The sequence below is a fragment of the Colossoma macropomum genome, unplaced genomic scaffold (assembly GCF_904425465.1).
Source record: "Colossoma macropomum unplaced genomic scaffold, Colossoma_macropomum, whole genome shotgun sequence".
In the NCBI taxonomy this organism is placed as follows: Eukaryota; Metazoa; Chordata; class Actinopteri; order Characiformes; family Serrasalmidae; genus Colossoma; species Colossoma macropomum.
The window spans coordinates 873,572-898,067 of record NW_023495660.1 but is presented as its reverse complement, the minus strand read 5'-3'; the positions used below and the strand labels follow the sequence as shown (position 1 = coordinate 898,067).

General features: G+C 37.8%; 1 long non-coding RNA gene across 1 annotated transcript; it reads left to right on the top strand.

The window, feature by feature from the left end:
* Positions 1-2,382: 2,382 nt before the first annotated feature.
* Positions 2,383-8,538, top strand: LOC118802714. The gene is made up of 3 exons (XR_005006771.1): positions 2,383-2,478; positions 4,392-4,527; positions 8,313-8,538. It is a non-coding gene; the product is annotated as an uncharacterized LOC118802714 (long non-coding RNA).
* The last annotated feature ends 15,958 nt before the right edge of the window (positions 8,539-24,496 follow it).

Genomic DNA, 24,496 nt, shown 5'->3' with positions numbered 1-24,496 from the left:
TCATAAGTGCAACCAGAGTTCACCTTTTGAAGGTTAAGACCCTCATTTAATGAATTTTCCAGCACAAGTTCACCATTTCATCTGGACAAGCTGGCAGCTAGGTTTGAAGAGAAGGCAAATGGAAGAGTAATAATTTAATAATTTCAAATTATAAGGTTCCAGTATGGAAAATGAAAAGTCATAACTAACTTTCTAACAGTACCATTTTAGCATAACACTTGAAAAGCACAGGGTAGCTAGGTTAATGTAATGGCTATCAGAACAAGGTTTAGCTACATTACGCTTAATTGCTAATTCATCATGGCTAATGTTAACTTATTCCTTAGCTAACGTTAGCTAACTACTCTGAGCATTTAAAAGGAATAGCCTGTGCTTTTTGAGTGTTATGCCATAATGGTACAACGCTTTAGTTTGTGGTTAGGACATTAGCTCAAAGTTAGCACGTTAGCTTGGGTCTAGAGCGTTTACTCTGGGCTAGCACATTGTCTTGTGACAGCAGTAGCAGGTCCTCTCATCTGCACACACATCATCCTTCTGTGTAAGTCAGTAGAACTAGAAAACTGTTCAAAATAGATGTTGTCATTATTAAAATGAGGCAGTATTTCCTGGTTCATATGAGAGTTCACTGCCAGGAGTGCTTTACATTAGTTCGACCTGTAAGTAGCTTAATTTTGATTATGGGTTCCTTAATGTTTGTTAGAACAAAAACTTTCTTGTTGTTACAGATCTCACAGTTGTGGAGTTCTTGCCTCATTATTCAGTTTCTAAAGTAAAACCCATGTATTCCAGACAAGCTGTTATTGGAGCTCTGTGACTGCTTACAGTGAAACAACTACCAAAGTGACGGAGCATATTCAGTCTGTACAGGGATCTGTTGGAAATGCTGATGGTGTTGGTGGTGTTATTCCATATTACTAGGTAAAGGGACTTGTTGTACAGTTTGACACAAAACTATGTTATCTGGAAATCAGTTAAAGAAGTAAGTAATAGTTGAATGCTTTTCCTCTTTTCTTAGGTATCAGGAAGTGGGCAGGTTTTGCTTTATCCAGCTTTGTATTTGTTTACTGTGGAAAAAATCCTCCAGTAATCATACGGATTATTGCAGACAGAATCAGAAAACATAGTTGTTTATCAAATAAAACCGTGAAACAGTGTCTCATACACAGTTGGCTTGATCTCATGTATGCATGTATTTTATGAAGGCACATTAAATGGGTTGACACCTATACTTCAGGGACATACACAAATGTTTTTTTATTCCACAGACCACTTAAGTATGTTTTTTTAAGACATGTTTGCCATCTCTGATTTAAAATAAAATGTCTGTGAAATTACATTCTAAACCCATTTGAACAGTGCTCCAAGGTAGATGTCAGATTTAGCCTGTATTTCAGTGGCCACTCCACTTTGCTCAAGAACGACCTGTCACAAAGGTGAAGGCTTTTTTTCCTTCATTCATTTACTGTTTTTATTTATTTAACAAGAATCAACATAGAGTTTTCATTCTAAAATGGCTTTTCACACCTATTGATTATTAAGAAGAAACATTACTAATACTAATCACAGATATTACTAATATTTTGCATGATCTGCAATAAATGAATGTGGCATCCTGCAGAGCCACACCTGGCTGGGGACTAAAGTGGGTAGCCAAATGTGGCCCACACCTTTATATATACTACAGTATATGGGCCAGAGCTGGACCAGAACCCTTAGTTCTACCCACTTTACAGTATGTTGGCCAGATCTGGGCCACATTTATTAGTTCTACTCACTTTACAGTATATGGGCCAGAGTTGGGCTACATCTGTTAGTTGTACTAGTTTTATAGTGTGTTGGCCTCATCTGGGCCACATCAATTAGTTCTTCTTGTTTTACAGTATATGGACCAGATCTGGGCTGAGGACCCAGACAGAACTGGGCCAAAACAAAACTAAAGATGAGATAAATTTTGCTAACTGGGAAGTCACAGTGTTAACTAACCAAAACCTAACATCTGCTAAACATCACAGTGCTAAAGTGCTTCTAATGTGGGATACAGACAACGTTAGATCTTGGTATTTTGTGGGATGTCAGTTGTGGTGTTGGGTAAACAAAATCAGTCTGTCAAAATGTCTCATACTAACTTCATACACATACTGCTCAAAAACTTAAATATATTTATACAAACATAAATATGGTTAAAATATGTTTTACCAATAAACTGTGGTGTTTGCTCTTTTAATAAATTTATCTAATGTATTTTCCTGCTGCATGACACGCACATAACCACAGGATGCGAATTTCGGGTGACAGCACTACAGAGCGACAGAGTGGCATGTTTTGACTGATTGGTCACTCAAAATTCAAAAGTCACAATAGTTCCAGGTGATTGGGTGAGGAGGAGGAGAAGGGCGGGGCGCCGTTTGACAAGCCGCGGACAAGACTGAAGATTGGAACCGAGACCGATGGAGACAGACACACTGACACGCAAACTGGGTAAGTATTAAGTAATTGTAATTTATTTGGATTGTACAGTAATGTGTGCTTTACTAACGTTTAGTCGAGCTAATAAGTTTAGATCGACTAACCTGAAGCTAGGTTTCTGTTACCAGCTAATGCTAGTGCCAAATTAGCCCGGCAGTGTTAGCTAGCATAGCTACCGTGCTGTACTGAATCAGTAGAGGTAAACTGGGTTTTTGAGGCTCAGGTGGGTTTGTAGTGTGAAGTCGGACCGTTTGAATGGATCACAGAGGCAGGTAGTGCGTGTTGTTTGTGGCAGTGTAAGCTGAAGCTACGTTTCCGTTAACGGCTAATGCTAGCGCCAAATTAGTTTGTCAGTGTTAGCATAGCTACCGCACTGTACTGAATCAGTGGAGGTAAACTGGGTTTTGAGGCTCAGGTGGGTTTGTACTGTGACGTCAGACGGTTTGAATGAAGCGCAGACAGGCAGGCGATGCGTGTTGTTTGTGGCAGTGTAAGCTGAAGCTAGCTAGGTTTCCGTTAGCGGCTAATGCTAGCGCCATATTAGCTTGTCAGTGTCAGCCTAGCCAGCATCCTGTATCGGAGCATTGGAAGGGAAAACTGGATTTGTGATGCGGGGTTTGTAGTGTGAAGTTGGTCCATTTGGTTGGAGCGCAGCCAGTCAGGCAGGCAGGTTGTTTGTTGCAACGTTTTTAAACGTCACTGACGTGTGTGCAGCGTCTGACCCGTTTTTACTGACCGGTGGCAGCTGCTGTTTATTTCGGAGGGAGAGAGACACTCACTCAGAGAGAGACTTCCGCTCTTTCTTGAGTATTTTGAGAGCATGTTTGCAAGGCGCGTTTATGTCTCAGGGAAAAGGATCCGTGTATCTTTTGGTCATTCGATTTTCATCTCAAATCCAGTTTTGAAAAACAGAAAAATGGGTCAGTTTTTGTTTCTGTTATTGTCAGTGGAAAATCAAGAAATAGTTTCGATTTAGTTTCACAAACGTATCATAAAATAATAATAAAAAAAAAACAGAAGAGGAATAAGGGGTCGTATTTAATGTATTTCATTTTAACATTTTCTATCACTTAAACAATAAATAAATAAAATATGTCCTATCAGGAAAAAATCTTAAGTGATCTGGGAAGAGACTCTACAGAACTCCTGCCATTTAACAGCGAAATCAAAGAGAAAAAATGAGTCACACTGCCCAATAATGATGAGAAAAATGAATACTGTGATGTCACATTGTCAGATGTAAACAGCTCCAGACTTAAGAATTAAAGCTGTGAGCTGTCCTGTGTGCAGATTGTTCTTATAATACTTTGGCAGCTGCCGCTGGCTCTGGTTTTAGGAGGGAGCTTTAGAGGTTCATTATGCAGAGCTGCGCAGTGGTTCTGCACCCGTAAAAAGGGACGTTGTCGTGGTTTAATGATGTTAATGTTGTTCTGTAAGTCTAAAATGTATGTATGTGTTATTTGTGTTATTCTGTAGCCTCTCCTGTGTCTCCTTCTTTTTCAAGACACCTTCATTACGACAGAAAGCCATTCAGTCCTCCGAGTGCAGCACCGACAACCAGCGCCTTCGTTTCATTAAACTAAACTCTCACTGAGAGAGGAGACTCTGTGTCGGGCTTTAGGTCCTGTTGTGCTGTTTGTTGTGAAGAATTGTTGTTTGTTTGTTTTTTTTATTTTATGATTAGTTTGTGAAACTGTAAAACGAAGCTAATTTTTGGTGTTTGCACTGACAATAACCAAACCAAAAATGAGAATTGACCCATTTTCCCATTTTTCAATGCTGGTTTTGAAATGACTGTCAAATAACCAAAAGGTACACGAACTGAAAAGGTTTATCTTCATTTTTTATTTATTTATTTATATTTTTTTGTAGTAGTAATGGTAATGCAGCCCACTTGTGTGCATTTCTGTGATCTATCCCCCCAGGAATGCCCCTCACGTGATGTCACGGGCAGGTGGGCTTGAAGTAAAAGCCACAGTAATGCTCCTGAGTGAACAGAACAGCACGAAAAAGATAATTAAGGTCAAGATTAACGAGTGCCTTCATTAGATTGTGATGTTGGTAAGTTTACTGTTACATTAACATTTTATCAGGTCCTTAAAACTTGTGGAAATTAAGCACATGGTTGCTTGAAAGTCAACAATACTCAACTTTCAGTTATATTTTGCAAGCTGGCAGCACAACAATAACCCCTGCTGAATAAGGACCATTAGAGCTAAAACCTAATGGTTTTTGCCCCTAATGGGAATTAGCTTAATGGTTACCAATAGAGAACAATATTTTCCAAGTGACGAATTAGAAATGTATCTGGAATCTGTCACTAGATCACCTGTTAAATCGTTAGGATCCTTTACATTATCAACCCATCAAGAAAAGCCCAAACACATTACAAACCCCCAAGAACCAACAGAAACTCTTAATGGCTTTGATGTTGGTTTTCATCAGGGACATTATAATCAATTATTGCACATTAATTGAAATAGTGCTTGCTCTGGAGCAGATTGTGCTGAAAATGCTGCTGATAGCTACCATTAGCAATGATAGGCATTCAGACTGCAAGTTCAAGTCGGGGATCACAAAACCGCGAGACAGAACTCTATACAAATCATAAAAATCTGTACATTTGTGCATATTTTTAAATGCTCATTAAGTAAATATGTAAAAACAATATTAAATTAGAATGCGTAATGTCTTTACAAATACTGGTGTATTTTCACAATTGAGTCATATCCATCAATGAGAGAAGCCATTTTGCAGACATCAGTCAATGAAAGTTAAGGGGGTGTTCCTGATGTGGGCGTTCTCGTTTTATGGAAACGCCTTTCATTGCCGTTCGACACTATTGTTTGGATTAGTTTAGAAGTGAGCCGTGGCACTGACCTCCAAAAGTTGTGATTATCAGTATCAGCTGTATTTGTTTTCATTTGTAACATTACAGATATGGATACATGTTGCATGTTCTGAGTTCTGATACACAGTGGGGTGGCTTATTATCATAAGGCATGAATTCTAGTTCTGTTTGATGGCTATTTAAGCAATAAAACACTCAAGATCGTGTGTTATTGCATAATAACGTCACGGCTATGATTTGATATATGATTAGATTATCACAGCCGTGATGTTATTCGCGATAACACACAACCTTGAGTGTTCTATTGCTTTTATACAACAGTTTCTACAAAATAAACAAACAAAATAAATCAAAGAGTTTCATACTGAATATGCTTTAATACTGACAATACCTTCTGCCAAAAAGTAGTTCTACAACAAATGAGTTGTTGCTATGCAATGGGAATAATTCCCTAGACCAGGGTTGGCAATGTGGCTCTTTTACTCCTTTTACTCATTTGCAGGAAAATAAAGCTCTGCTGATCATTCAACACAGTTTAACAATAAATGGTCTTAAACACTGGAGTTAATGTATAACTGCTAATTCACCCTTTCACTCTGAAGATTGGCACACAGACTGCTGGTCACCATACCAACACAGACAGCCATATCACCTAGCTAGTAGCTAGAGAAACGGTAAAGAGAGAGATTTAAGACGAACATTGATAATTTGGAGATGAATGGACTTATTTACAATTATAAACACTCCAGCTGGTTTCCTGATACATTCAATCTGTAACAAGAAACTTCCAAACACTAAAGTTGCAAAGCTGAAGTCAGTTTCTCATTCCAATTTTCCCGTTCCACCTTAAATGATGCAACAGTTACATTCTGGCACCTCAGGCATCATTTAAGGTGGAATATGAAAATTTGAACATGAAGCTGGCGAATGAGAAGCGACTTCAGCCTCATTAAAAAATCAAATGTTTAAAAGACATTTTTCAAAAACTATTCCTTTTGTGGAAAACTTTCCTGCGAGAGATGTGAGAAAAGCAGCTATAGCTGAGCTAAAGCTTAAAGCAGAGCAAATTAAGCATGTGTTTTCGTTTATATTTTATTTTTTAGCCTATACTACGACATTAGCACATACTGAGACATATTTACAGCCCAGATGGTAAAATTGACATTGTTGTGGCTCCCAAGGTGGTTTGATTTTTGTCGAAAGGCCAAAATGGCTTTTCTCAACATTTGGGTTGACGACCCCTGCCCTAGCTTGTTGAGCCCTGTGCACAGCCCAAGATAACTGCTGATACTATAAAGCTCACCTTTTGTGGTACAAATAGAGCCATAGAACTGTAGAAATATCAAGGTTCAGAATTTGATGTGCGTCTGCAGTCACGCTTCTGTCCTAATGGGTTGCAGGTCAAATGTTATCTTAAAATCATCCATCTTATCAATGTCTCATTTTGTATAAGCACAAATACAAAACATACAAAAGGTTTGCATGCATAAAGCATGTAAACTTGTTACTTGGCAACACATCAGTGGAGTGATACAGTTTTGGTGTGGAAAAAACAGTGCTGTTGTCACAAATATCAGCACGATTAGAACACTTCTCGACCTATCAGCTTGTAAGGTCGGAACCAAATGTTGCATAATTGAGTATATGGAACAAATGAGACTGTAATATAGTCTAATACATAACCGGTGTATACTGATAAATCAGTGTGATGAGTCAGTTATTAATCTCTGTTACTGAACTGCTTTGAGGGATGATTAAACTGAACAGTATCAGTAGTCAGTAGTAAATGTTCACAAGTGATAAGCAGTGGTGTTGTACTGGACTTCTACATGTGTTTGGCCACAAGTTACGTATAACATTATTAACTAAAAATCATACAGCTACCCACGTTACTGTCAAATTAGCAATACAATAGATTTTGTTATTGGGATATGGCAAATTTGTGGTGAAAGTGTAGCATGATTATAAGAGCGATAGTGGACTGAAACAGGCCATGAGAGTAATGTTTAAAGTTTAAAGTAATGTTGAGAATTTTGTAATCATTTTTGTATTTATTTGAATAATTAAATTTTTTTCATGAAACATTAACATAAGAATTACATTTACTGCCAACGAGTAAGAGTAAGGAACAGTGTGAAATAAAAATTACTGCAGAGGTTTTCTCAGATACTCTGTGTTTATTCCAAATGTTTTTTGAATACATTACTTTCTTAAGTATTGTAATGCAGGGGTTCTCAACCTTGTCCACCTCAAGGCCCACCTTTTTATCACTAGAAAGCAGGAAGGCCCACAAGATAACAAAACTGAACAGTTTTGCTTAAAAATGTCATTTTTGGGGAATTTCCAATACAGTGATATGTGGGGGCCTACTCTTGCAATATGTGATGTATATCAGTGGACATGAAATCTATAAATATATTTATATATTTTAACTGGTGATATATAAATTAGCTGGTAAAGGAGTGACATGCACAGTTACACAGACATACACAGTCCATCTCTTGCTCAAATGTTAGGCGATTGCACTCATGTATGGAATTGTTAAACTTCAGAAAAAGATGTTATTTTCTTTTGCTTTTGTCATGGAAGTCTAACAAAAGCGAGAGCAAAATGGATGCTAACAGGCTAGACTGTTACCCAGCATTTCGCAGTTAATGAATCATATTTCAGAAATGACAACAGTTTCCCCACAGTTATTTCCCACCCAAGTAGTCTGTTTCACTCAGAAATATGTCACGTTAAGAAAGAAAAAAATGCGTTTTGATTTCCAATTGAACTTTAAGAGCATTTGAGTGTGGGTAGTTACGAGTAACATCTTAATAGGCCGTTAATAATCCTAATTTTCTGCATTGCATATAAGCAGCCCTAGCTTAGGCTAATTACTTACCTGCACCCTATGTCATGGTCCATAACAATGTTTTAATTGGCTCGTCTGATTGTAATCTGTAATTATCATCAGGCAAAGACTGATAAGTTTTTTTCTTTGTCATTGCAGCTGCTGTCAAAAAGTGGTACAGCAAGGATCAGAACATATTTCCTGCACCGTGGCAGACCACCTTTTAACAAGCCCCTGGACAGTTTGGCAGTGGAGGCTACACGTCCAATCCAAAACAGTTAGAAACACAATAATTATCCAATTTAACAGTGTTTTTTTTTCTGTCTCTTTGAAAAATGTCTTTTTGCTGTCTTACTAAAATAAATAAGCAAATGTTTTATTGGTACTCTTTTGTCAGCTGTCTTATTTTGAGAACAATTATGAATATATGATATATATATGTAAGCATGAATTCATGGTTGAAATTAGGTTGAATTCAAGTCGTTGAACAACGTTGCATTTTGATGTCAGCCCGAACAGCTTGAAAAAGATGTGTTTTTGAGGTGTTGTTGATTTTTGGTTTTTGGTGGTCTATTTTTTTTTTTGACGGTGACGTTTTCAGAAAGGCGTTAAGGTGGCCACAGCTAGGATGGGGCAGCCATGGCATAGGTGGTAGAGCGGGTTGTTCACTAATCGCAGGGTTGGCAGTTCAATCCCAGACTCTTCCTATTGGCAACTGTAGTGCACTTGAGTAAGGCACCCAAATGCTCTGTCCGACATTGGAGGTTGATGCACAGCCAACGTTGGGTTTTGGCGTCAGCCCGATTTCCATTTTCAACCAAAATTCAACCTCTGTTCAACGTCGGGGGTTGACGTCAAGCCAACATTTGGTTTTGGCGTCAGCCCGATTTCCATTTTCAACCAAAATTCAACCTCTGTTCAACGTCGGGGATTGACGTCAAGCCAACGTCTTTCTGACGCCAAATTGACGCGCTGTGCCTGCAGGGTTGTTCACTGTCAACTGGTTGTTAACTAAAAATTGTTTTGTCAACAGAAAGAGACAGAGAAAGAGAAAGAGAGAGATAATATTGAGTTTTACTATACAGATGACACTTTTTTGTGTTAAAATTAAAATGTTAAATTGCTATTTATTTATTTTTCCCCAATTTAGTTGTCTCCAATTCCACCTGCTAGTTAGGACTCCCAATCACATAATACTACCAGTGCTAAGAGGGTGAAGCCTAACACAAATCAAGACTGGGATAGTAGCACACCAAATTATTTTGTTTTCTTTTTTGTTGAACAGAAAAAAAAACTGACCAATTTTATGATTGTATTTTTAATTCTCTGCCTGCGAAAAGATTGGAGCAGTCCTGTTACCAGTCCAGCCTGCTCCTGAGGATCACTGCCAGTGGCCTTGGGTAGTGGAGCAATTATGTGTACACATGTGAACATCATTGCTGTCCTGCCAACAGCTTCTCTGTTGCCCTGGAATTTGCTCCTGCCCTGCTGCCTGCAGTTCCACCTGCTCCTGCCACTCTGACCGTGGCCCCATCCCCTCGGTCCCCTGTCATTCCAGCCTCCGAGTCCCTGTCACGCTAGGCTCTGAGTCTCTTGACCCAGCAGGCGCCCAATTGCCTGACCAGTCAGATATGCAGTTGTCTGACCAACTGGCAGCCCAGTTGCCTGACCCACCGCCCGTCTAGTCTCCTGACATGTCGGCCGCCCGGTCTCCTGAAAATCTGGCTTCCCAGTGCACTGTTCAGCCAGTCATGATAGCTATGGCTATCATGCCATATGCCAGTCATCCCACTATGATAGCTCCCCAGTCTCCGCTTCCAGCCTCTCAGTCTCCTGTTTGTTACCCTCACTTGTCTGCCTTTTCTCAGGTCCAGAGTCTTGTGCCAGTCCCTGTCACTGTTTATTTACCTGTTCTGTCTCTGTGCCTGTCACTGTCTATTTCTTTGTTCAGCCTTGTCCTTCATTCTGCACTGTATTTGTTTAGCTCCTTATGAGTTAATTGTGGATGTTGTGGATTATTCCCTGTTTCTAGTTATTCCCTTTATCTGTTTTTTATTCATTTGCACTTATTTTATTTTTTTTTTTTTGCTAGTGAAATAACCACATAGTGATGAATAAAGAAGATATATTCAAACAGGGATTTGGTTACTGGTTTCCTAACACACAACCAAGTTGGTCTCTATAGACACACAAGTGAAGGCAGGCCATCTTAACTAACCTGATACCAGACATATACAAACATGTACATGGCATGGCCTGTGTGGGTCCTGATGTTGCAGTAAAGATGGCTGTCTGCCCTCAGAAGAAATGTTCGCCTTGGAAAGTACTGTAACTGGGATGAATTATTAAGGTAGATTTGGGTCAGAGAATGTCACAGGGTGAAGCCTAAAGGGATCTCTCTCCCTCTCTGTCCTTTATCTAAGTCACACAAATATATTTCTACAGGCCTGAAGATAAAATCCACTTAATACCAAAATCACTGTCATTCACACCTGCTCTCAGGTCCTCAAACAAAAATGTAGGCTTGTGTGTGTGTAAATGTACAGAACACTTTCATGCTGTTCATCAGTGAGATGATATGGCCAAGAAAAGCTGTTCATTTAAGTTAGAGGCGGGATATCATTTTCAGTAATTGCACTTGGTAAATTGGTTATTGTAGCCTTGGGTATTATTATCAAAGTTCTGCTGGAACTTTTCAATATTTCATGCATAGCAGACTCTCCTATATATCAATATGTGTGAATGCCATTACAACTTAAGCTAATATTTTAATTGCTTCTTGGGAACAGAGGGCGAGCCAAATTGCTTTGATATCCCTAAGGCTTCTGCATTAATTTGAGATGCTCCTTCGGCCTGTATTTGGAAGGTCCTGACCCAAACTCATTTTTGGGCCATTCTTGCTGTGGATCAGGCAAGGCTTGCTGGAATAGAATGCAGGGGCCAATAATGATAATGGACAGTGATGATGTGTATGTAGCAACAATTTTGGTTAAGAGGATGGAAGACAGACTTTCGAAATAACACATTTCTTGCTTTCATTCTTTTGCCCATTTCTTTATCCTTTCTTTATCCCCCCCTTCTACCTCTCTCTCTCTCTTTTTTAAAATTACAATTTGTGGAATTGATCCTGCTTTCAAAGCTCTCCCAGGCATCTGGCTCCTTTTCATATGCATCCACCTTGCACACTGTATTTTCTACTGGATCCTAATACCATAAATTTGCAATAAGAATAGCATAAATTTGCAAAAAGAAGGAACAAAACATCTCCACTAAAAGCACTATTTAGCAAGAGACTTCTTCTATGAAATTAGGTTTTCTGAAATGAAAATGACACCTAATTATACTTGATGCTGCTTCTTGCTGAAAGTACATTTTATTTATAAACATATTCTAATCGTTGTTGCCAATATTTGAATGTTTAATCACATTATGGTTACAATATACAACAGTTAGTTCTGGCCATAACATCATGGTTTTTTCACAAACACTGCATCACTTCCCTGAGACGCCGTTGCTAAGCAACGACTTTGACAGCTGTAGGAAACGCTCAAGCCATTTGAACGTTTTTACTTCTTACTTTGCGCACAAACAGAAAATGGACACTTTTAAGATTACATTTGACCTGCAGCCGATTCAGACTCTGAAGATGAGACTACACTAAATTCCGAAACTGTCATTGACACTGAGCAAGCATTTCAGGCGGGAGCTGTGACAGAAGAACACCTAAACAACCTGGAATTAGCCAGAAATAAACCAAATACCATTCGCCAAACAAAATGGGCTGTAAAATGCTTTACAGACTGGCTGGTACAAAACAACATTAATATTGATCTAGCAAAAAATGACAACACTGAGCTAAACTTGATATTGCGGCAGTTTTATGGCTCAGTCCATACTTCAAAAGGCGAGGCTTACAGCGGACTGTGCAGCGAGTGAGCGGAGTTTGTTACTCTGACGAAGCTCTAACAAGCTGCTTGTTACGGAACTATAATTTGGCGAAAGCAACTGCTAATATGAAAACATTAAATGCCACGTTCATGGCCCAATTTATTTATTTCTTACTTTATTTATTTAACTGTTGTATAAAAGTAATAGAACACTCGAGGTCATGTGTGTTATTGTGAAATAACATCACAGCTGTGATGTTATTTGCGATAACACAACCTCTCATGTTCTATTGCTTAAATAACATATTACTAAACATAAGAAAAATTGAATTTTTTTTTTCCAAGGAATTAAATTTGATTGTGCTCTGATGGTTCTGCCCTGCTGTTCTAACTGTTTTGTAATTACCCTCTATAACCAGTGTTGAGGTTATAACTCGAAAAAAAGTAATCCACAGCAAATTACTAATTAACTCTCTGAAGCTGTAATGAGACTACATCCTGGGAAAAAGTCATCTCATTATTCATTATTTTATTTCTGCATTACCTTAAAATCCAGACTCATCTGTACCACTTGGAAAACCCAATAGCCCTTTTAGTACTTCATTTATAAACACATTTAAAAGGTCACTATGTCTTTATTCTGAACACACAGCCAATACAGAAAATATAGTAAGTGAAGTAAGATCTGCAGGGTTTTCTTTAAGATTTTATTCTCCTTTTTTGCCTTATAAAATTCTACAGTTTGACTAGCTATAACATGTTAAAGTGAGCTTAAAATTCATGTTGGTGTATGCTTTTTTAACAGGGAAGAACAACAAGGAACAGAGGAATAAATGTGAAAAGAGATTAGTTTTATTTTCACCTATATTTTGTTCAACAGTTTTGAATGATAGGTACAAAAATATTAAAATGGATTATTCCTCCTTATTGATAACTCATAAAACTTATAAAAATGTCACAGACAGGAAAAGAAGGTAGATAGCACGCCTCCAAACACACTAAAACCAGTCCCTGCCATGATTCAAAGGTGAACCATTTAATTAATCAGGTAAGAGACGTCATCTGAGCTCCCTTGGTCAGTGGCTGTCCCTGACCATGTGACCTAACTCACTTAAGATCGACATAACTATCCTAACAGTACTTATGCTTCACTGCTCATAGTCATATCCAAAGTCACGTCATCATGTGGCCAGCTCATCTCTTAGCGATATATGAGCAACACAACTAATTAAGTCAGTAACTGTAATGTGATCACAAGAATTTATACTGTATTGCATTACACTACTTCATCACAGGAAAAAGTAATCACATTAATGTAATGAAGTGTTCCATCAAACCACGTTAATCACAAACACTGCCTATAACCTAGTATGCAATCTTTTGTGGGCTGCAAAATCAGTCAAAAATATAAAAATATAATAATAGTCAATAGTATTCTATATTTTTGGTAACAGAGACTTTACATTATGTCTTCCATAACCTACAGACATCTTTGATGCTTCTCAAATGCAGCCAGGGGAAATTTGTGATCTTTGAACAAACAGCTGCAGCTCAGAATCATGATTATAATAAAGTTAAACTACACATGGAACTCTCCAGGAATTCAGGACAAAAATATCGCCTCTACACACTAATTCACCCAGTGGAGTGTTGGTCAGATCTAGTTATTAGCCTTTATATTTTTGACAGGGTTTTATTTGAGGAGAAAATGTTGGTGAAATGAGGTGAAGTTAAATGTATTTTTTTTTAATTGATTTTCAAACATATGATGGATCTGTTGCAGAACTTGCTTTCTCCCAGTAGCATTATTCTGGGTTAGAGAACAAGATAAATATGTTATTCTAAAGGATGTGTTAAATATGTGCCTTTTTAGTTATTAGGAAGTCAGGAGCTGTGCAAGGTGGAGTGTATTTGCTTGATACGAATCAGGAGTCTGTAACTTTATGTTGTGTTGCTGGTAAAACAGGACTTTAAAAACAAGAATGGTGTTTGAGTGTTGGATGATAAACAGTAAGCCTGAAATTCTAATTTCATTGCATACTGTTAGTTCTATGTCTGTTCATGGTTCATCTGTCTGATTGGTACATATCCACTTGAAGATGTAATACAGTTGGTTGCTGAGAAGACATTGCTGAGGGGCTTCGAAGCGCCTTGAGCTTTATGTTTATTAGTTATGGCAAAATGACAAAATATATATTTAGCAAAATATATATGGATTATAGTTTTACACTGCAGAAACAACTGAAACAGCAGGATCTTGTTTTAGATGAATGACAGATGATAAATGAAAACGGTTTCTTATTTAGCCCCGCTTTGACCTAACATACCTCAGATTGCAATTTTGCTGCTAAGCTTTTTATTGTAGGGGAAACTGCACGACAGGCTTGAAAGAGGAAAGAGGATTTTGACACTTTTTGATCTCCCCAGCATCAAACCTACAGTAATGAGATAATCACCAAGCTCTTTGAAGATGGAACTGCTCTCACACAAAGGCAGTGGATCCTCAAATCCCCTGTGAAGGGAAACTTGTCTAAGTGTAATGCACACATAATAAAAAAAGCTGTTTTGATTTTTTTTTCTTTTGTTTTTTAGTGACATTTGTTTTACTCACAAGGCACCTCCCACCCTGCCTGATTTTTTTTGTGAACTGGAAAAAGTTCAGCTCAAAGTGCTCAGGTTTGCTGTGTCGTGAGCATTTTTGTTCAAATAAGTTTCTGTTGTGTTTAAAATGAACACTCCTCCATCTACACCCTCCTGCTGCCACACTGCTGCCACACCCCATGCTCAAAATAAATTCCTGTGGCTATGCATAGGTCATATGCTGCCATGAGCAATTCAACGACAATTTAGTGTCTCAATGGATTTTGAATTAATCAAAAAATCAATTAATATACTAATTAGTTCACTTTAATTACACAGTTCTGGGGTAGACACAGGGTATTCATTAGTTATTCATTCATTAATCTGATACAATTAAAAATACTCTAATCTTAATATTTAAAACTTCACTTGAGTAAAATGATGAGCAATTAATTTCACTATATCTAAGCAATGACAGTGACCCTGAGCAAATTCTTCTATGATTTAACTAAGATGCTAACTAACTGTTTTAGTGGAAAGATGGAGCTGACGCTATCAAGCAGACAAGAAGTCCATGTGATAGAGAGGCAGGTATACACACAGTATACTTACTAGGAGATTGCTAAGATATGTACATACCCACTTTAAAAGTAACAGTAATTTATAAGAAATTCATGTATTTGGCTGTAACTATATGTGAATTTTTGAGAAAGAAAAGTAAGAATTGACACACTCTGTACATATCTGTCATGTCAATCAAAACTGCAAGGCGTTCTACAAATGGAATTCAAATAGGCATTATAGCAGATTATTTCTAGGATTGCTTCTGTGATGATGTCAGAGGGACCTGTTTTTGTGCAACACACACCAAAGACTTTAAAGAGACATTTAGTTATATGTAACAAGACAAATGTATTGCAAAGAAATAAATGTAAACACTTACCTTAACTCCTATAGGTATGGTGGCAATGCTAAGCGCGTCCTCATCTAGGAACCACAGTGACCTGAGGAGAGCGTGGGGTACAGCAAGTGAACCTGTACACTGTTAGAAATAAAGGTACTGTGCAGGTATATTTTTCATTCATCAAGGTACACAATGTAAAAATGTACTCTCAAAAGGTACAACAGTGGTTTTAAGGTCCAATTGTGTACCCTACACAAGTTTTTCCTAGGTGAAAAGCATGTATTCATAACCTATCGTTTTAAAACAGAACAATAAAATAAAACGCCTGGAGATAGGATGGGGTATGTGGAGTCAATACAACTTAGAAAATATAGTTTCAATGGATTATGGTACAATTATTTTCATTGATCAAAGGTACTGAGATGTACCCCACCCCAGTGACAAGAAGGCTACTGCCCCCAGTTTTGTTCCTTTATTACTGAGAGTGTAGAGTCGGAAGAGAACAAGATAAAAACTAGTTGCATTTGCTGCCCTTCGCACCCAGCTATGTGAGGCAGTGGTAAAAAAAAAAAAAACCTGCAGTACTACCAGGTAGAAAGCTGCAGCCCACAGGTAGAAAACCACTTATGTACACATTTAAATAAAATCTGTTGAGGATCTAAATGATTTCCATGTCTTAACCGAGAATTATTTGTTTGTTTTTCTTTGTTTTTCATTGGTTCCAAAATTCTAATAAGAGCACATCAGAATGTTAGCATTACTATGTTTTCATTTAATAATGAAAATGGATGTAGTTTAGTTTATGTTCATTTGACTTTTTTTATTGATTCTGAATACGTTTTAAACAAGAAAGCAACAGAGAATAACCTTATCATTGCTTTCAGTTACAATGCAAAGTTTGACTAAGACTATAAAATAATAATAACGCTTTAGGCTCTGTATTGTTTAAGGATAATGATATACATGCGGTGCTGCACAGTTTGTGGAACTTGGTGCTGAGTGGTGCATGGAGCAGCTGACGTGAGGCTTTGGTGCTTTGGCACTTTTAGTGGGTTTGGACTGTCGCATGGACATGGACCCAAGGAGCTGTACTGCATTGCTGCGACCTGTGTACGGCAAAGAAGGGACCACCACAGCTGTTGCACACTCCAATGCAGTCCTTCCACTTCAGCACGCCCATAGAGAGAGTTGCCATTGACACTCTGGGCTCCTCACCCACTACTGATGCTGGGAACCATTGTGCTCTTGTAGCCATTATTTCATGAAATGGCCTGAGGGATGTGCGGTCCCAGATCAAAGTGCAGCCATGACAACGGAGTGAGTAGTTGAGGAGTTCATCTGCCAGTTCAGGTGCCTAAGGAGCTGCTTATTATAATAAGAGAGACACTTTCGTTTACATTATATTCTGGTTCTTTTCCACCACAAAACCACAATATGTTTTCTTTTTTTGGTTATATGTTGTATTGTAGGGGGGGCAGTGCAAATTGCTGCCTATGTCACCCAAATGCTCAAGGCTAAACTTAAGGAGTTTTAAGTGGTGATCGACTGGGGTGTAAATATAAGGTGGCACACAGGCAAAATATGCTGAAAATATGTTTTAGCATGAGGATGTTGAAAGAATGCACAAAATCAAGCAAATTCCAAATTATTAGCTTTAGTTATATCTATTATATTATTATATTTATATATTATATCTATATTTAGTCAAGTATTTCTCGAAGGATCTGCCAAGTAGGTGGAGTTCTCTTCAGCGTCTGTGGTCACGTGATTACAGTGAACACAAACAATAGTAGCAACAATGAAGGTGTGTTAACCCTTTACTTGCTATTTGGTTTTGTTCCAACTTTTTGAAGAGTTACAGACAGCATTTTAATGTTTACTCCACTGACACCATGTGACATTTCTATGATGACCGAGTTTGATAAATCAGAGGTCTACCCTATTTCTAGCTCCCATATGTTCCAGTTTGGCACACCTGGTGCTCAAGTATGGTGCGTTTCACTTGGCAATAGCAACTTTGATAAAATATATGATCATAGATTTTTAACCATACCATTTTTAACAATACTACATTGCCCAATGGAAAAACAGCAGGAGATTCCATCATCTACCAAGACATTTTAGTGCAAAATCTGACTCCCTCTGTCAGGAATCTAAGAATAGGACAGTTGGATCATACAGCATGAGAATGTTTATACTGTACAACTCAAAAGTGTTTCATCTACCTATTTAAGTATAAGGGCAGAGGCATTGGACAAATTACAGTGTAAATCCATCATATACAATGATAAAAAAAATTTCATTAGTCACTGGTGTGCCTATATACAAAAGACACAACTAAAAGCATTCCATCCTTGAACATTCCATTCCTTGAACAATTCAGGATGGAAATGAATCTTTTATAGGCCCTAGTTACATAAGTAAAGAGATAATGTAGGCAAACTATGCACAAAGAGTACAGGGAGTAAAAGAGGGCAGAATGAGCCATTACTGAGTATCATTCTATCTCTGTGGTTTAGCTTCTTAGATCTAATTAGGGCATAGAATAATTTAACTGTTTACTAACATGTCTAGCACACTATAACCTAATGGATGCACAAGTGCATACTGGATTGGAATTTTCTTTGTATTTCTTTTTTTTGTCATGAGAACAAAATGATAAAACACATCAAAAAATTGTGATCCAGTGTAACCTAACATATGACATTCATATCTTCAAACACACTGGTTATGTTAATGTTATTACTAAGGAAAACCTTAGTCTAATGATGCCTAAGCTATGGCCTAAATCACTACGCTCATATCAGCATGACAAAAGAACAGATGTGTGGTCTTAAAAGAGGCTTCTGAACAAGAGCCCTTTAATGTAGCGTTAGTGTGCAGCAAGCTAGGCCCTCCATCCCCTGCAATGCTCAGCAGTACAACATCAAACACAGCACATTCATCAGTGCGATGTCAAACCAATTGCTGCTTGACGTTGAGACAAATCTCAGAACCCTCTTTAGAACCCTTTATTACCTTAAACATGGCACTATTTTTATGCGAAAGAAATATGTAGACCATAGCTTCAGAATCGTCTCATGTGGTGAAAGCACTTGCCCTGAAAGACTATCCATGTGCAGAGCTGTTTTGTGCTACTGGTTGGAGGATATCAGATTTGTTGAATAATAACCCTTTGGCAGGCAAACATTTCAGTTGTTTGCATTCTCTGTCTGTGTCAGCGAGATAGGCATAATTTCTACTTGACATTCTCTAGACTGTTGAATTACAGAAGCCTTCTCAACACAGTATGTCTTGACATTTCTGATATTTACAGTCATGACATGCACTTTTTCAGCTCATGCCACCTGTCAATCAATGTTGGTAATTCCCAGAATCAAGAAAGTGAAATAAAGATAGAGACAGCATAAGAACAGAAGTGTAATTGATGAAAGTAAGTGGCAGAGCCTTCCTCTGTTCTAACTGACTGTAGTAGAGTATCCTTACAGGTTATGTGGCAGATAAATTATAGAGTACTTCCAGCACACTCTGGCCAGTCATCAAGCATTACATCAAAATAGATCTCTCCCACTTGTTTTGATGAAGCAGGGGGTTTCCTGCAGTAACCTAGAGGTTTGGAAGGGCGAAAAGGATGTAATGAGAGACAACAATTACTGGGTGGCCCAAAGAGAGGGAGGGAACAAAAGGATGAGGTTTGAGGGAATGAAGCAGAATGCATAGAAGGAATCATATGGAAAGACTGAGGAATCCAAATAAAGCTTTTATGGCATTTGTTAAAGCCTACATAAACACTAATTGCAGGTGGCAGACCAGTTTTTGATAGGACTAACACCCTGCTCTGTACAAAAATCATAAGTAAAATACGCAATATGCTACTTATACAATATTGTACTGTGGTGTAAGTCTTAGCCTGGGCCTCACTGTTTCAGCAGTTGCTTTAACATCACCTGACTGATTGACTGATTGATTCAAAGATTGACTGACTGATAAATCCATTAATCCTTAGTCATCCAGACTAAGTGTATCTTAAGTTGCTAAAGAAAAAAAAATCTAAATTTCATTAGATTTCTATGAACAATATTTTAAGTTGAAAAAAAAAAGTAAAAAAGGGTAAAAAGTCTGTCAGCAAGGGGGACAGAAAAACTGGTTGATTAACCATAAAAGTATTTTTTTCATAATAAGTTTTGCTAGTTCAAATAGTTTTTCTCACGTAGAGTATTGTAGTATAATAATAACAACCATTAGAATAAATTCAAATGTCTGTGAAATAAAGGTAATAATTTACATTTTATTTTTGTAAAGCCCTGAATACACTACATAACTTTTAAAGTCTGATGAATTTTTCGGGTGACTGGCATTTTGGGGCTCACACATTAAACAACTTGGGATCACATCCTCTTATAGCAACATTATGTAACAATTTTACCTTAAAATAACAGTTTAAAAATCATTTTGATGGTACACTGACTTATAATAGGGCAAATGGTGTCTCTGTCATTGCCACTTCAGGCCTGGAATTCCTGTTACAGCGCTATGTAACTTTGGAGGAGCAAGCATGAAATCTCTCGTGAGAACTGTGTAACGCTTTATGAAACCACATCACACATCAACAACTATGCCGTTTCAGCTAGCTAGCTCAGTACTCCCAGTATGGACATCATGGCAGACGCTGCGAAGAGCACTGAAGAAAACGCTGTTGGAGGAAGCGAGGAAAAGAAAAATAGAGAGTGAATGAGCAGGAGACCAGATAATGTAAATGTCGGACTGGCTTTTACTCATTGCTGAGAGCTAAAAGAAGTAAAAGGATACAAACAGTCTCACAGCTAAAGGAAGACAATGGCAATCTGACAGCAGAGTGTATATCCCTGTCAATTTTAATTATGGAAGATTGCGACGTAGGCTGTAACCTTATCGGTGTCCTCCCTGTCTCATGGAGTTTTGATGTCTTTTCTGGACGCCAAAAAATCCAACTGGCCTGAAATGTGATCAAGAGGCAAAAAAAAGGAATGTGCCCCTCACACACTACTCAGTTTTCTCTCGCAACCATCAACTCTGACTCAAAATCTGCTGGGAGACTCGAGCCAACCAGCCAGACTGAGAATCGGGGCTAAAATTGGGGTAAGAGTCGTGTGGGGTAAGCCCAGGTTAAAGTCAACCTTTTTTTTAATGCATTTAAGTTGAAGAAAAAAAAACAGTATTGACCATTAAATTCTACAGTACTTTGACAGTAAAAATGCATTTTTTTATATTATACACTATGAGCTCAATTTGAATTTACAACTAAAAAACTTTTTTGTAGGGCTTTTTGACTCCATAGACATTTTTATTTCTAATTTTATTGTATTCTAACTTTTTCCTGAAAAAGGATAATTATGTCTCATTAACAAGTAAAAAACTTGCAGATGTGCTATGACCTTTTCATGTTTAAACATGTGGTATTTGACTAGGAAGTTCAAAGGAAATATATAATAAAACTGACTAGAAAAATACATACCAAAAAAATATCCAAAATAACCTATAATGCCTTATAATTCCCAAGAAAGACTTGTTCTTTCTTATTCTTTCTTTCTTATTCTTATTTAAGAGGTTTTATGTTTTTGTTTTTTCATGTTGTCAAGTATATTATACATAAAAACCAACAAATACTCAACAAGTATGTTGTGTTGCTGGCCATCAAAATAAAGTTTTTGGCCATGAGAATGCAAATAAATTACAAAACCATCACCATCATCATCTATAGTTTCCAGATGTGATCCTGTGCTTTTTTGGATATATTCTGTTAACCTAATTTCACCTGAATTCCCAGTTTGTACCGCTGGTGTCACCAGCATCGAACTCATTGCTCAGTGGAGCACAGCTTTAAGATTCTTCATGGCTGCATGAATAAAAATTCAAAAAAGGTTTTGCTTGATTTGTTTTTAATAGAAATCTGTGGTGTGCACAGGCCCTAGATGAGTTAGTATTTAACAACGTTCCAGCAACACTAAGCAAGACCAAGCATCATTCCAAGTTTGCAAGCTACTAAGTCAACTGATCATGTTGGTTATGTTATATGTCTGGAGTGCTGTTCAGTTTCATATTGTATTGTAGCATGATGCTTTTAACATGACATGTATTATATGGGGTTAATTTTGTGCCCAAAGTTTCAAATAAAATAATAAAATCCACAAGCAAAATATTAAGTATCAAAACATCCAAAATGTTGCAAATACAGATAATCAGTCTTAATATTTTTATCATTATCATCAATCATTTTCTCTCATTCTGATATACATTTATTACTCGTTTTGCCAGTTTTTGCTTTAATTATTGTCAAAATCTGCTGAATTTGCTGATATATTTTTGCTTCTGGAATCACTCTTTTGCTTCTGATTTTTGGCACTTTTTATCAGTGGGTGAGTCTTAGAAGAGGGTGTTCATCTGTACTTTTTACTGGCTGACGGATTTGGAGTGACAGGTCTTCTAAACATGTAGTCAATCAGCATGGACCGTCCCCCTGCATGGTGGAATATGTCATACCTAGTGATGCTTTAGGTCCCGCATTGTACTGGTATATCTGACATATGAGCTAATGTTTCTCATGTTCTTTTTCAATTAATAATGTGACATGTTTATGGGTCCTGTGTCAACCTTTGTAAAATGATGTAACTGTTATTTTGGGCACTGACAAATATAAACTTAGTCATTTATAAATGAATGAAGCTGTATCACCTTTTGAGTTTGTCCTCTAGGGCGAGAGAGTGTGACTCCAAGGCAGTCATAATTGTGAATGGCAGTTTAAAAGGATACTAGTGTCTTCCTTCACATGTCCCTGAGGAAGCACACGCTAGCTTTTGTGTGATAGAAGGAGACCTAGCTAGTTGGTGGGAATTAGTCATAAGTAAATTGACTGTCCATGTTTGTTGCCTGATTGAGCAATACGAAGCCTATAAAATCGTCTCTCTCTCTCTCTCTCTCTCTCTCTCTCTCCCTCCCTCCCTCCCTCTACCATCAAAAATGCAACAATAACACATAAAAACGGGGTTCTGGACTGTGAATAATTTAGACAAGATTAAAGTTGTGTCCCTGCACTAATCTATTTCATTTTAGGTTTTCTAATTATTGGCTTTGCAAAACCTTGTTCAATGAAACATTGATACCTTTAGGGACATGAATGATCTTGACTGCCATTTTTGGCAGAAAGAAAGCCTTGACTAATGTCCATCAAGTATCTAGTATGTCTTTCTCTCTCTGGAAGAGCCTATTAAATGACTGCTTCTCTTTACAGGAGTAGATTTAAAGAACCATGTGAGAAAATATGTATCGTTAGCAGAGCAGCAAGACCACATAGCTCATTGAGAATGGAAATTGAGCTTTCACATCATCTGTCGATTCACAAAAGCAGTATTAAACCCACAATTAATTTCACAACAACTGAAAAACTCATTTTTGTTCACTGCAACAATGAAAGCTCAATAATAATTTCACACCACACAAAAACAGGAGAATTATAAATGATACATGAACTCTAAATGATAATTGCAGCACTGTAAATTTAGGAGGTTTAAATGCTAAATGTAGGCCAGCTTTCTGAAAGAAAATAACTTACTATCTTACTAGCATTTCAGTTTCATTCTGGAAGTAGTAGCCTTTGACTAGGGAAGGGACACATTTGTCCTGTGCCCAAGTATAGCTAACCAGCCAGTGATACAATCACTGCAGTCCAGCAGCACTACTGGCTTTTTAGTTGCACCTCTATCTAGCACAACTGCTGTGTATATCAGTCCATCACCTAAACACATGTGTATCAACCCAACTGCTGAAGAAGCCCTACATAGTAATAGTGTGTGACTGGCACAAATACAGATTACTGCTCATGTTCTCTTTCCTGACTGCACTGATATGAGAATGAAGAGTCACATCCTTCATCATCTTCTCTGACCCGTTGCTGTAAGTTATGCTGCATCAGAGTTTGGCAGATCAGCTCTATTTCAAAGCCAGCAACAACCACTCAAAGAGCCCCACAGCCACTACCAGCCTACAGGCATGCCTTTTAAATCTAGTGCATCTCAAGGACATCAGATGGGCTCTCAGAGAAAGACAGGGAGAGAAAGAAAAAGAGAAAAAGAATGAGGGAAAGAAACAGAAAAAGAGACAGACAGACAGACAGATGGGGATTAGAAAGAAGAGTGTTGGATGGGTTACATTTAGAACTTTCATGTATAAAGTTAAATAGGCTATAACATAGAAAAGTGAATTTCCCTTTTTCTTTTCTGAAATAAGCATTTTTTGTAGATGTGATGTAGTGTGTAAACACTGTTAATGTTTCAAAATGTATTAACTCTCCAATCCATATGGTCTACATATAAAAATTAAGCATATTTTGAACTTATAATAGGGTGTATCTGAACTTTCTATTGGTCATATGATTTGGAGTGACAAGTCTTCTGAGTGGGCATGGATACACATCCACTCACTGTAATCTGCCTTGAACATGGCGGAGCACTTTGTACTGAATGCAGTAATGCCAGAGAGGGTTGTGCTGGCATGTCCAACATCATGAGCCACATTTGTTGTATTTGTAAAACTGATGTATTTAGGTAAACATAGCTGATGAATGAAGGTGTACCACCTTTTGGGTTTGCAGAAGCTAGCGCTAACTAGCCTAACACTGTCTGCTAAATGGCTAAGTAGGCGAGCTTTGCAGCTGTTTAAATCAGTGTTTCTTAACACTGCTTTTGACGACCTATAGCTCCACACAGTTTCAACTATTCCTCATCTTAAAAATACCCGATCCAGCTCATCAACTGATTAATGAGCCCTTCATGAGCTGATCAGGTGTGTTGGGTCAGGAAGTCCTTGAATCTGTGTTGCTGTGGGTCAGGTTGATAGATGTTAATCACTACAAAGGGAATAATGTTAACCTGTCATGGTTGGCCGTTCTGTTCTGAGGGTTATGAAGGCTGTTATGTCGGTCTTTTCTTGTTTCTACC